The sequence below is a fragment of the Echinops telfairi genome, unplaced genomic scaffold (genome assembly GCF_000313985.2).
Source record: "Echinops telfairi isolate 266 unplaced genomic scaffold, ASM31398v2 ScPeMD7_7468;HRSCAF=8506_0, whole genome shotgun sequence".
In the NCBI taxonomy this organism is placed as follows: Eukaryota; Metazoa; Chordata; class Mammalia; order Afrosoricida; family Tenrecidae; genus Echinops; species Echinops telfairi.
In genome coordinates this window covers 85995484-86008201 of record NW_022111369.1, presented here as the reverse complement: position 1 = coordinate 86008201, position 12718 = coordinate 85995484, and positions in this window count along the sequence as shown.

The window sequence follows — 12718 nt, the reverse complement described above, 5'->3', positions numbered from 1 at the left end:
TGACTATGTTAAAATACCCAATCTTTTTCAGCAAAAGCTCTTATTTTTGCCTCATCTCAAATAGGTTGTCATTGCTTGCCTGTAATATACTTTGAATTTTCCACCTTCCTTTCTTTCTTTCTTTTAACCACATACGAGAAATAGTCAAAAGTAATGCTACAAATCCATACAGCCATTAAATAAAAATGTTAAAATATGAAGTGATTGTTTATCAACCTATCTTCATCATAATTCAAATACACCAGTTTCCAGTGTTTCTTATTAATTGTGCTGTTTATAATAAATGTATAACCAAATTTCCTAGAGCCCCTCAACTAGGTGTAACTCAGACCTTCTTTGAAAAATTACAAACATTTCCATTTTAATAGACTCTAAGATAAAGCTGAACTTATCTGCCAATCATTATTCTTCTTTTGTGACCATTGTGTATGTGATTTTGCTTAGTACCAGCCACTCCATGGGAGAAAGGTGGGACTTTTGAGTACCATAGAGAGTTACAGTCTTGGAAACTCCCAGGACCGCCAGGTTTACCATATTCTTTAGGGCATCTATGAGTTTTCATCAAATCAATGGCTGTGAGTTTGTTGGTGTTGTTATGGTCCAGCTTGAATGGTTTTATTACTCAAAATATTCCTGTTATTTCTTTCCTGGAAGAGTTCCTGATTTATTTGACACACAAAATGCGAAATAGTCTCGTAAGAGGTTTTCTTAAACCTGACTCCCTCCTACACTCATCTATGATCAAGTCTCCCTTTCCTTCAATGTTTTTAACTTGCCCTCATCTTCGAAAAGGTCCAAAATTGTTACCAAAACTACCCATATGATTGGACTTCGTTCTCTTGTTCAAGCTTATTTTAACCAAAATCTCCCTTATTCACTAGATTTGTTTCATCTCAGAGTAATTATCACATGGGGTTTCTTGTTGCTGTTGTTACTTGTTTTGTTTGACTATCTGCTATTTCCACCTTCTTCATTAATTTACATAGTTTCACCTTTATTTCAATAGCAAGATATCATGGATATATAAGAATCACAATAGTACTAATCTGTTACTTTCTATCAATTAGTAGAATGTAATGTGTGATGGGCTTGGGAAGGGTAAGTGAATTAATTTGGACCAATATTGTGATGGACCAATAAGAACAGTGATGAAAGATTCTTGATAGAATTTTTCTCTCACAATAAAAGGAAAAATGAGGAAAAGACATGTATTTGATTTCTGCATTGAATGCAGATGCTTTGAAGTTTAACAGTCATTTTGCAAGTACAAAACAAAGAGGCTAAGCAAAAACAACAATATGCTGAAGTTGGCAGAATAGGAAAATAGCTGGATTCTTAAAGATATTACTAAGCATTTGAATCAACTTAAAATTTCTTGAGGTTTAAAATTGAGTATTTTGTTGCTTAAAGTATTTTAGTGGCTTCATTTGCTGTTATAAATCACAGTGGCCCTGTCTATTTGCATTGCACATGCAGACAAGCTGTACCACAATATCCCAGGCAGATATCAGATTAGTAGAAATGAGGTACAAACACCCAAGACATCAACTATTCTATGGGCCATCTGTTATTGAGCCAGACACAAGAGACACTTTTACAGAGTTGGAATTATGAAAGTCATTATTATAAATTATAAAAAGCAAACAGTAAACAATAATAACAATTCTCAAAGGAGACATGCTCACTCGCCTCTAAATTACCCATGTACATTCTCCTGTCACTGGGAAAGCGCACTGTTGTTCAGGTCAGATCTGTCATGTATGCTGCCTCTGGTTACAAAAGCTGCCCTGGAGGACCAACACTTGTGTTTGTCTAAGGTCTTCACTGAGCCTTACACAATTGGCATCGCTCTAGGATTTCTTGAGCCTCTAGTGTTAGAGCTAGTCCTCCATAGCATTACCACATTACTACATTTTAATGACTATTTCTAGACCCTCATATTACCCAGACTTTTATTTCCAGAAGGCCCATGTAACTCTCACCACATCAAAATGGCTGATTTGATATCCTTAAGAATGGTTATGCTGTCTCCATGTTGTTGTTTTTTTATTTGAGTGGAAAAAATACATCTGCAGAGGTAAGATTATGGTTATACCATGGATAGGGTAATATTTCACAGTGAAATTATAGGATAACCTTTACTACCAGGAAGAATGAGCAGGTACATTCGTGTGAAGGAACAAAATAACTTCCTGGACACAAATTTCCTGGCCGTTCCCTCCTCAGGACAATTTTCGGTTTTCTTAAAACTTCTTGGTCATTAGCTATCATGATTTTCCAGTTTTCAGAAAAATAAAATCTATTGAGATTACTCCTTTGTTATCACCCAGAAATGGCCATCCTAACCTTCTGAGCTGACATTTGTCTTCAATTTAACTGAGTCAGAAGATTTTCTGAGAATCCACTGTTTTTATTAAATCCTTTTACTTTTTCAGAAGTCATGTTGAGGAGACTGGCAAAAGTGTATTCCTGTAAGTCCTTTTCTGCATCTGTGCACTGATCACAGGCCTGTCAAAGCACATTTAAAAAAGCAAATCTCTGCATAGAGGAGCTGGAACTCTTGTCTTACTGCAACAGAATTGATTCGAGTCACAGGGGCACTATGCGTCACAATGAGCTCAATGACGGGGAATATGGTTTTTATTTCATAATGACTATGGGACTGAGTAGAACTGTCCCCATGCGTTTTCCAAAGATATACATCTTTATAGGATCAGAAAGCTTCATGTTTCTCCTGTGGAGGGCTTGGTTGGTTGGAACCACTGACATTGTGGCTGGAAGCTCACCTCATAACTGGAACTAACTAGACTGTCAGGACTCCTTGGGAACCCAAAACACAATAAATTTTGACTTACTATTTTAATTATAAATTTATGCACAAATTTATATTTTTATATGACCATGTCTATTTCAAGCATTCCCAAGTTTAGACTTTGTTATTAACTTTGGAAATAGCAAGTAGACTTGATTTTTCCCATTTAAAGTCTGCCACTGATTAATTATTAAGACTAGTTCTTGAAAATCAATTGTTTATTTTGTGTATTTAAATTTCCAACTATTTTTGAAAGCGAGGTATTTTCATTATATAAGCCAGTGCATTCCTCTGTATAGCGTGTCTGACACATGGTAATACAAAGATGGTTTAAAACGGACTCAAAGTATCTTTTCATTGAACCAATTTCAAGTCATTTCTTTAAACGCAGTTAATCAAGAGTTTCTGGAAGATGGGTCAAATGGTGAAAAAATGGGCCACCATGAACACAGCATTTATCGTCGTTTCCAAACTGGTCCTTTATTCTCTGCACAACGTCGAGGACGTCCTCTTTTGTTCTTTTTCTGTTTGCTGGAATTAGAAATTCCACTTCTTTTTCTTTTTTTAATCATTTTATTGGGGCTCATACAATTCATCACAGTCCATACATATATCAATTGTGTAAAGCACACCTATACATTTGTTGGCCTCATCACTCTCAAAATTCGCTTTCCTCTTGGGTTCCTGGAATTAGCTCATTTTCCTTTTTTTCTCCTCCCCCTCCCTCCCCACTCCCCCTCCCTTTTGGACCCTTAATGATTTATAAATTATTATTATATCTTATCTTACATTTCCCGGCTTCTCCCTTCACCCACCCTTCTGTTGCCCATCCCCCAGAGAGGACGTTATATGTAGATCCTTGTGATCAATTCCCCCTTTCTACACCCCGCTTCCCTCCTGGTATCGCCACTGTCACCCCTGGTCCTGAGGGGTTCATCTGTCCTAGATTCCCTGCGTTTCCAATTCCCATCTGTACCGCTGTGCATCCTCTGGTCTAACTAGATTTGCAAGGTAGAATTGGGGTCATGGTATTTGGGGGGAGGAAGCATTTAAGAACTAGAGGAAGGTTGTGGGTTTCATTATTGCTATACTGAACCCTAAGTGACTCTTTGAAAAGTACATAGGTAGCTGTCTACAAAGCCACACTGCTTCTCCCTCCAAATAACTTATCACTTTTTGAGGCCTACATTCATAAACTTCCTTTGCATTTTTGTTTAATATAGCATTAAGAATTTCTTTTAAATCCATTGCTCCATAGAACGGGAGACAGTTAGCCATTCCTTCTATTTCAAAGTAGTTTTCAGCAATGGAAACTGGTATCATTTTAATCTTGAATCCATTTGCTGTTAGATGAGGATCAGACAGGTAAGTTGAGCCACTGTTAGTACAATTGGCTTTTCCAGTGGCTCAGCAGTATGTTTATGATTCTCAGGAAGTCTTCTAAACAGCAGGGCTTCTTCCATCCTATATGGATTTAATAACATTACTTCTTTTTTAGATGCAATTAGCCAGGCATCAGGAAGCTTAAGATTGTGGATCAAGCAGAGTTCATCCTTATTTCTAAGCCAATTGAAACACTTGATGATGAATATCAATGATGGTAGTCTTCAGTATGGATTGCAATTCAATGTAAGGAAGACAAAAATTACCACAACTGAATCAATAGCATCATGATAAATGGAGACAAGGTAGAAATTGTCAAGGATTTTGTCTTGCATGAAGCCACAATCAAGCTTAGGGAAGTGGCAATCCAGAGATCAAATGATGTGTTGCATTAGGTAAATCTGCTGCATAAGACCTCTTTCAAAGAGCAAAGATGTTGCTTTGAAGACGTGCACTTGACTCAAGCCATGGTATTCTCCATTGGACCACATGCATGTGAAAGTTGGACACTGAATAAAGAAGACCATAGGAGATTTGATGCATTTGATTGTGGTGCTGGAGAAGAATATTGAAAATACCATGGACTTCTCCAAAGATCAACCAATCTGTGTTAGAAGTAACACCAGAGTACTCCTCAGAGCAAAAAAGACAAAAACTTCATCTTACATCATTTGGACATATTGTCAGGAGAGACCAGTCCTTGGAGAAGGACACCATGTTTGGTAAGGTGGTGTGGCAGTGTAAAAGAAGGCTCTCAAGAGATGGATTGCCAAAGTGGCTGTATCAATGCGCTCAGGTATATGAACAATTGTGAGGATGGCACGGGGCTGTGTAATGTTCCATGCTGTGGCGCATGGAGTCACACTGGATTGGTGCTGACTACATGGCACTTATCATCTATGATATGTCTTTATTTACTTAATCCTTAATTTATGTTCTTTGAAATTTAAATGTAAGCTTCTGGAATTTAGGATCTAAAATTTACTCATTCTTTCATTCACTATCAGTTTCTACTTGTATATAATAGGGTGCTAGCTGCTTACTTTATATAATACTGCAAACTAAAACAGCATTGTATCATCATATCAGTACAACAGTGCTGCTTACATTTTCCTAGCAATTGTTCTCAGTGTTCTCCATGTGCCGACTAATGTTGGCTTTGTCTCTTTCGTTATGCCTCATTTCCCATGAAGCTGCCTTCCAATCATTGAATTCCATTCCTACTGCCACTGTTCTGGGATCTCTATTTTCCCACAACCTTTTATAAAAAACCTTCACTCACAATCACTCTTCTCTTTTCCTTAAGCCCCTAACAGTAAACATCCTGTTCAATTGATAGCTACAGAACAGATCTCAGGTAAATTTTGTGTTACCGCAAATCAGGAAACTATGCATATAGGCTTCATTTTACTGTTCCATATTTTATTACACATTGCAGATCTTGTGCTTTCTATAAGTTGAAGTTTTTTTGGCAACCCTGGGTTGAGCAAGACTATCATTAGTGCCATTGTTTTTAACAACATGTGCTCAGTTCCTGTCTCTGTCACATTTTAGGAATATACTATTTCACATGCGTTTCACGAAGTTATCAGACACAGAAGAGAAACCAAACTCTCTGCGATGGAGTTGGTACTAACTCAGAGCGATGCTATACCACACAGTAGAACTGCCTTGTGAGTTTCTGAGATGATACTTCTTTATGGGAGCACAGTGTAGTATATACCAAATGTTTATATCTACTGGGAAGCTAGAAAAAATAAATATAACTCGATGATTGTGATATTTACTCTCTATCCCAGTGGTCTGTAACTAAACTACAACATCTTGCATGAATGCCTATGTCTATTTACTCTTTGAATTTTCCTCAGTATTTTTATTGTAGAGGAGGATCATATTCTCCTGGTTAATTTCAGAATGATGCCTAGCCCAGGCACATTCTATGTATTAATAGACATGTACTATCATAAGCTTAGAAATGACTTCAATAACATATATTGAGCAATCAATGAAACACTATTTGGTGATAATATATAGATAATCAAATAGAGAATAAAACCCAAACTCTTAAAAGAGAAACAATCATACAAATTATGAGTTTTGCCATTTTATTAATTTATATTGATACAATTCATTTATAAAATGTCCTTTTAAGTATTAAGTGGCTTTAGATAATGAAAAGCTGAAAGTAGGTACCAACTATAGATAACTCCAAGAACAATGAAATTTAAGAATTTCTATATTTAAATACAAGAGCCCTGGTGGCATAGTCGTTATGCATCGGGCTGTGATCTGAAAGGTCAGCAGTTCAAAACCACCAGCTGCACCTGGGTAAACAGTTTCAATATCAGAAACTCACAAAGGGAAGTTCTGCCCTGTTCTATAGGTTCTCTATGTGTTGGTATTGACTCAAGGGCAGTGAGTAAAGTAAAAGTATATATAAACACAAGGAGCCTTGGTCTCAAAGTGGGCTACACATAGAGTCAAAAGTTTGAACCCACTCAAGATTTTTATTTTTAAGTCTCAGAAATCCCAAATAATCATGTCATTCTGTCCTATAGGGTCCCTGTAACGCATAATTGACTCGATGGAAGTATTAAAACTAATGTTTTTGCATCTTCTTTGAATGTACCCTGCATAATTCAATATGTTGTCCACATACTCTTTCAATATTTTAATTCAAGATGAATTTATTCTTGAGGTCTTTCATTTTAAAATATGACTGTGTTCTTCCTTTTTGGTTTTCTAACTTCTGTTTTAGTTTTCCAACTCAAGGTGTTCTTATCCCATGTTCATACATATAATTATATCATGTGCCTGTTATTTTATTGTACTGTGATGGCTTGCATGTTTCTGTGAAGCTTGCAGCTATGTCAAAGGAATTTGAAACACCCGTAGGATTAGCCATGCGAACAGGTTTCAGCAGATCTACCAGACAGATTAAGTACAGACTACAGAGAAGGAATAGGATGTCCTCTTCTGAGGAGTTAGTCTCTGAAACTCTTATGAGCATCAGTAAAACACCGTCAGAGATTATCCCAGCAGATGAGCCCTGCGGGCTGGAAGGCACTCAACATACGGTTGGGGAAGGGTTGGGGAAGTAAGAGTCAGTTATAAAGATGTGTATGGAATGAAACTTTTGAGATGTTTATTTGCTGATGGTGCATGACTCAAAATAAGGCTAAACAGCTGCAAAATTCTACTAATGAGTGGAACTTTGAATGTGCAAAGTTTGACTCTAGAAAAATTAGATGTCAAAAATGAAAGAGAACACATAAAGATTGATATCCTAAGCATTAGTAAGCAGAAATGATCTAATATTGGCCATTTGAAATCATATGAGCATAAGGTTTACAATGCACAGAATGAAAGATTGAAGAGGAATGGCATCATATTCATCATTGTGATAGTTACACAATTTCATGTCAACTTGATAAAAGAATGAAGGGGGTGAAGTTTAGTCTGTCAATCAGGTCACAGCCGGTTGATCCTTCCTTGTGAATGTGGCCTTCTCATAAGGATTCTGGGAAATTCCTCTCTTCCTCTCTGGAGACATGATACACACCCTCTCTGCTTCACCTTCCCGTTAACAAGCCACATGGAACCACACTGATGGCAGAAAGAGCCCTGGTGATGTGTCCACCACCCTTGGATCCATGGGACTTTCCACCTCCTGGTTTGTGATATCTCTGCATTTGTCATCATTGCATGTACTGCGTGAGTCTGAAGAGGAATTTATGGACTAGTATCAGACATATGGTTAATATCAGATTTATAAACTTGATCTGGGCAAGGCTTGGGTGTTTTCTCAACATACAATTGTTCTTTGATATAAAGTTCTTTCTTATATACGTATGAGTGTCTCTGGATTTGTTTCTCTAGTCAACCTGGAATAACACAGTCACCAAAAAGGAAATTTTAAGATCTATATCAAAGTACATTGCTGTCCCTGATAGGATAATATTTATCTGCATACAATGAAAACCAGTAAATACAACTATTATTCACATATGTACACCAACCTCTAAAACTAGTAATTCAGAATTTGAAGAATTCTTATAAACTTTTTCAGTCTGAAATTGATCAAGAATTCAGTCAAGATGCATTGATAATTGTTGGTGTTTGGAATGTAATAATTAGAAGCAAAGAGAAAGGAACAGAATTTGGAAAATATGGACTCAGTTATAGAAACAAAGTTGGAGAGTAGGTGACATATTTTTGCAAGATCACCAATCTCTTCATTGCGAATACCTTTTTTTTAGCTATACATTTGGATTTATCCAGATGGAATACACAGAAACCAAATAAGCTACATCTATGGGAAGAGAAGGTAGAGAAGCTTAATAGCCAGGGTCTGATTAAGGACCAGTTCACCAATTGCATATATAAGAATTGAAGTTGAAGAAAATTAAACAAGTCCACTGGAGCCAAAATGCAACTGTGAGTATATAACCGTTGGATTTTGAGAACATCTCAAAAATAGTTTTCACTCACCAAGCACTAATGACATAAGAACTGACGAGCTGCAAGGTAACATTGAGAACATCATGCATGAAGAAGGCAAAAGTTCATTTAAAAAGAATGAAAAGTCCAAAGTGAACATCAGAAGAGATATGAAATTTATTCTTAATCATTGAAGAGCAAAATCACATAGAAAATGAAAAAACTAAATGAAAGAGCTGAACAAAAGATTCCAAAGGTAGATTGAGAAGACAAAGTAAAGTATTATAATAAAACGTGCAAAGACCTGGATTTAGGAGAACAAAAAGGAATGAGACTAAATGAAAACTTTAAGCCTTGAGTTACAATATTGAAAGATTCTATGGGGGAAAAAAATGAATGGTGCAGGACCCGTTACAAGAAGACAGAAAGTATACACAGAACCACTTCTCCAAAAATAACTAGTTGAAAATCACATTTTGACATGTAGGATGTGATTCAGAACCAATGGTAGTAAAGGAAGAAGTGCAAACTGCACTGAAGGTATTAGCTTTTTAGGAGACTATATTTGGCCAACCAACTGTAAGAGATCCAAATTTGTACCCATTCCAAATAAATGTGACCCATGAAATGCTAAATTTATAGAACAATATCACTGATATTAAATGCAAGTAAGAATTTTCTGAAGATTATCTAATAATAGCGGCAGGAGCACATTTCCAGAGATCTGCCTGAGGCTCAGGGTAGATTGAGAAAATGACATGAAACAAGGCATATCACTGCTTATTTCAGAGGGGACTTGGCTTAAAGGAGAGAATACTAGAAATATTGACTTGTGTTTTATTAACTATGCAAAAGTATTCTATTGTGTGGAACATAACAAACTATGAATAGCCTTGAGAAAGAATAAGAATTCCAGAAAACTTCATTGTGTGAACTTGTATATGGAGCAAAAGACAGTTGTTGTGGCAGTTACATGATCTCCTGTCACCTTGAAAGAAGGGATGGAGTCTAGGTTGTCAATCAGGTCACAAGTTGATGATGTCATTTGGAGGCATGACAGAGATAAATAGCTCACTGGAGATCAGAACTGGGCTCTCTGCCTTCCCTTTCCTGCTGCTGAGACCCTCAGGGAGGTGGAGGAGGCATTTTCAGACCTGATCCAGCATTGAGATGCTTCTGCTACCACTGGATCCACAAGAACTTCTACCCACTGGACTGTGATCTTGCTCCATTTGGCATCATTACTGCATATGCTGTGTGAGTCTAAAGAGGAATTTATGGACTAGTATTGGACATATGGCCTAATATTGGACTTATGGACTTGATCTGGACTGGGCTGGTATGTTTTTTAAATCTACAATTGCTCTTTTATATAAACTCTTTCTTACACATGAGTGTCTCTGAATTTGTTTCTCTAGTCAACCCAGACTAACACAGTTGTGTAAATAGAAAAAGGGAATATTGCATGGTTAGAATCAGGAAATGTATGCATCGAAACTACATCTTTCCACCATACATATTCAATCAATTCACTGAGCAAATAAACAGATTAGCTGGATAATAGGAAGAAGAATGTGGAATCAGGACGGGAAGAAGTTTTATTAACAATCTAAGATATGCATACCACACACCGTGTGCTGAAAGTGAGGAGGACCTGCAGTCCTTGCTGTCCAATATCAGAGATGGCAGCCTTTGGTATGGATTAAGAAGACCAAACTCCTCACCTGATAAATGGAGAAAAGTTTGAAGTTAACAAATAGTTTCTCTTGTTTGGATGCACTTTCAATGCCCTTGGAACCAGCAGTCAAGAAATCAAATGATAAGTTGCATCAAATAAAGTTGCTGCACAAGACTTGCTAGAATACGGAACAGTGGGGGTATTGAAAAGAACATCACGCTTGGTCAAGGCGAGGGGCGGGGAAGTTGGGAAAGGCACTCGATAAGGATTGATGCAGTCTCTGCAACAATAGGCTCAAATGTAGGAAAAACTACAAACATGCCCCAGGACCAGGCCGTGTTTGGCCTGTTGTACGTAGGGCCACTATGGGTCGGAGCTGACTCCGTGCAACATAACAACAACACTTAGTTTGTATTTTGTTTAAGTTGCCTTGAATAAGAGATAAATTTGGAAGAAAACACTTCTAGTCAAATGAGAGAACAATATAAAGAGATCTACTAAGGGTAGGTAAAATAGAATAACAGGCTAAAATCTTTCCAGTAAAATCAGTTGCTATTGAGTTGATTTAGAATCTAATTGTGCTTCATAGGAATTCCTAGTTGAATTTTCAAAAATGATTTGCCAAATTTTCTAACCAAGCAATTATGGATAGACAGAACTCTCCAATTATTTTTTTGTGGGGGGAGGGCCAGCAGCCTAGAGTGTTATGAATTTACCCCACCCTTAAATGGAGCCCTGAAATTCTTAGTGAAATGAATGTTACTTCCTTCTTCCTCCACCTTCTTCACTTAAGCTAAAATCGTCTGAATCATACTGATTCTATAAGATGGGATAGAATACCCAATATGTTTTTTGGGGGCTGTGGTTTTTATGAGCATACATGCCATGGTAGGTTAAGCATTGACCTACTTACCACAATGTCAGTAGTTTAAAGCACACTGCATCCAGTGTGCTCTACATAAGAAACATTAAACCTGAGGAAACACTGGAGAACAATTAGTCTCTGCTCAATACGATTGTTCTAAATTGTAATTGACATCTTGTTCACAGTGGGTTTTCTCCCATAGAGTGATTGATTGGTTCAAATTGCCAATCATTGGATTAGTCGTCAAGTGTTTTACCATTATCCACCAGGACTTCTTTCTTTTTTTCATCTTGGTCTTGCCAGTACTCTGTGAAGGTAAGGCAGTTTTCAAGTATGGGACAGTAGTCTATGAGACAGTTCACAACTTATATGGAGTAAGTTATGATAGGATGTAGTACAACTACCCCATAGGAATTCAAGGCTAAAAATCTTCACACATTAAGGTTGCTCCACCTTTCTCTTGAGGGGTGATTGGTGGATTTGAACCACTTACCTTTAGATAGTAACCTAATGGTTAACCCACAGTTACAGGAGGGATCCTATATAGAGCACTAGTGATATATTCTCAAGATGCGAATAACCATATTCTTTCATAAATAAATGTTAGGATGTGGTATGGCCACATTATATTTCTTAAAAATTTATCTGTGCACTTAGGACCATGTTTTTTAAATGGTGCATCAGGGAAACTATACCATCTCTCTGTCATACTACCACTTACCTCTCAGTTTGCCCTACTTTGGCGACTTATGTCTTGCTGTGATGCAGGGAGCTGTGTCACTATTATTTCAAATGCAAGCAGGTGATCCAAAGTGAACAAGTTTCAGACGCGTTTTCAGACTAAGAACAGACAACAAAGAAATCAATTCCCCACATCCAAGAAAACTTTAAAAACTACTAAAAGGGTATGTATATTTTCAAAAGACTATCAAATACCGAAAGCATAAACAAAGAAGCAGACCTTTGTCAGAGATACTTCCTGACGATGAACCCCTCATGTCTGAGGGCCCTTGAAATGAGGATAAAGAAGATATGATTTCTTAGAGGGATGACATAAGTCCTATAAAGTATGTGAAAGTAGAGCTGTCCGGATCTTTATTCACTGATGGGGCACAAATCAAGGTAAAGAGAAGAAAAATCTCCTAAAGATTAGAATTCTAAATGTGCAAAGCATGAATTTAGGAAAATTGGAAGTGATCCAAAATGAAATGGAAAACACAAAGAACAATATCTTAGCTATTATTAAGCTGAAATGGAAAATCATATGATTTACTATGAAAGGAATAACACGAGAGAAATGGCTGCGCTTTTCTTGTCAGAAGGATTTTGCTAACCCATCTGAAGTACAATACTCTGTGATCAGATTATATCTATCTGGTTTCAAGGAATTCCAAGCAATATAACTATTATTCAACTTCATGCAGCAACTGATATAGTTGCAGTTTATTGTGCCAACCTGGCCTATAAACACATGTGGGATTAATTGGAGGGCAGAGGAATAAATGGCTCAGTGAGCCTCACCATTCTAGTTCTTGGGTCT